The sequence below is a fragment of the Phaethon aethereus genome (genome assembly GCF_964289735.1).
Source record: "Phaethon aethereus genome assembly, chromosome: Z".
Taxonomy (NCBI): Eukaryota; Metazoa; Chordata; class Aves; order Phaethontiformes; family Phaethontidae; genus Phaethon; species Phaethon aethereus.
The window spans coordinates 27,250,961-27,253,394 of record NC_138577.1 but is presented as its reverse complement, the minus strand read 5'-3'; positions in this window follow the sequence as shown (position 1 = coordinate 27,253,394).

Below are 2,434 nucleotides of genomic sequence, written 5' to 3'. Positions count from 1 at the left end.
TTTTTTTAAAATGAGTGCAATGTTTCCCTTTCTCCAGTCTGCAGGGAGTTCACCTGACTGCCCTGACTTTTCAAATGTCATGGAGAGTGGCCTGGCAACTACGTCAGCCAATTCCCTCAGGACTCTGGAATGCATCTTGACAGGTCCCATAGACTTGGATATGTTCAGGTTCCTCAGGTGGTCTTGAACCTGGCCCTCTCTTATAGTGGGAGGGACTGGGCTCCTCCCATCCCTGTCTTGCAATCCATCCCCTCAAGGGGTGTGGGAAGAGAGGCTGCCAGTGTAGACTGAGGCAAAGAAGTCACTGAGTACCTCAGCCTTCTCCTCATCCCTTGTTACCCCTCTGCCAGTCTTGCTCAGCAGGGTGGTTATGCTTTCTTTGACCTTCCTTTTCTGGCTGACATACCTGTAGAAGCCACTGTTACTACTCTTCACATCCCTTGCAAGTTCTGCTCCAGTCACACCTTGGCCTTCCTGACCCCAGCCCTACACAACCAGGCAGCATCCCTCTACTCTTCCCAGGATGTCTGTCCCTGCTTCCACTACCTGTGCATTTCCTTCTTGCCCTTGAGTTTGACCAGCAGGTCTCCACTCAGCCATGCTGGTCTCTCGCCTTCCTTTCCTGATTTCTTACACCTGGGGATCGAGAGCCCTTGCGCTCTCTGGAAAGTGTCCTTAGAGATCTGCCAGCTCTGTTCTGCTCCATTGTCCCTGAGGGCAGTTTCCCATGGGGTCCTACTGACCAATTCCCTGAAGAGCTGGAAGTTTGCTTTCCTCAAATCCAGGGTCCTGACTTTACTCTTTGCCTGCCCCATATCCCTCAGGACTGTGAACTCCACCAGTGCATGATCACTGCTGCCTCCAGTCCTGACGTTGCAAATTAGCTCACTTGTGTTGGTGACCAACAGGTCCATTATGGCTTCCCCTCGGGCAGGGCTGTCTATTGCCTGGCACAGGAAGTTATCCTCCATGCACTCCAGGACTCGCCTGAATTGCCTGCAGCTCACCCTGCTACTTTTCCATCAGGTATCAGGGTGGTTGAAGTCCCTCAGCAGGACGAGAGCCTGCGAGTGTGATGCCTCTTGTAGCTGGAGTGAGAAGGGATTGTCAAGAGACGCCCCTTGATCAGGTGGCCTGTAGTAGGCATCAACCACAAGGTTCCCTTTGTTGCCTTGGTCCCTGATTCTTACCCATAAGCTTTCGGCCTGCTTGTGGCTATTCTTCAGAGACGGCACGTTGCACTCTATCCATTCCTTGACGTAGAGGGCAATGCCTTCACCCCTCCTTCCTCACCCCATATCTTCTGAACAGCCTGTAGCCATTGACAGCCACACTCTTGTCATGGGATTCATCCCATCAAGTTTCAGTAATGGCAACCAGGTCATCGTTTTCTAGCAGCATGGTGGCTTCCAACCCCTGCTGTTTGTTGCCCATGCTGCGTGCATTGGTATACAGGCACTTCAGCCTGGCTGTTTTCCATGTCACCCTCTTAGAGGAACACCCCTTCATTCCTTTGAGATCTGTCTCTGGTGTAACAGGCTGAGGACTCTCGCTAGCCCCCCGTCCCTCTAACCTTGGTGTGTCATCCTACAGCTTGCCATGAATAAGCCTGATAGCATCCCCCTCCCACTTCAAGTCTAGTTTAAAGCCCTGTCAATAAGCCCACTAGCTTGCGAGCAAAGACCTTCTTCCCTCTTTGAGAAAGTTGAATCCCATCTGATGCCAGCAAGACTGGTGCTATGTAGGCCATCCCATTTCCAAAAACCCAAAATTGTGGTGGTGACACCAGTCACGGAGCCATGTATTAATAGACTGGGCCTGTCTGTTTCTTCCTGTGTTGCTGCCTGCAACTGGAACGTGGGAGGAAAAAAACAACCTGTGTTCCTGATTCCCTTAGCAACCATCCCAAGGCCCTGAAGTCTCTTTTGATCACCCTTGGGTTATGAGTGACAGCTTCACTGCCACCCAGACTGAAGAGCAGTAGTGGGTAACAGTCCGAGGGCTGCACCAGGCTAGAGAGCTTCCTAGCGATGTCCTTAACCCGGGCCCCAGGAAGGCAGCAGACTGCCCTAAGAGAAGGGTCTGTCCAGCATGTTGGACACTCTGTTCCCCTCAGAAGGGAGTCGCCTACAACTATAACCCATCTTTTCTTTCTCATGGGGGTAGTCATGATGCAGGGGGTAGCCCTTTCTGACCTTGGCAACACCTCTGGTGTATCTGGACCATCGTCCACATCATCGATGGACTGTCCTTCCACATCCAGAGCCTCATACTTGTTGTACAGATGCACCTGGGGAGGTGAAGTGGGGAAGGAGGGGGCTCGCCTGCCACCCTGAGCATGGACTTGCCTCCATTTGCTCCCTTCCTTTAAGCTACTGCCTTCAGCCTGTTCACCTTTGCCTCTCTGTTCCCCATGCCCAGCTAGAATTATCGC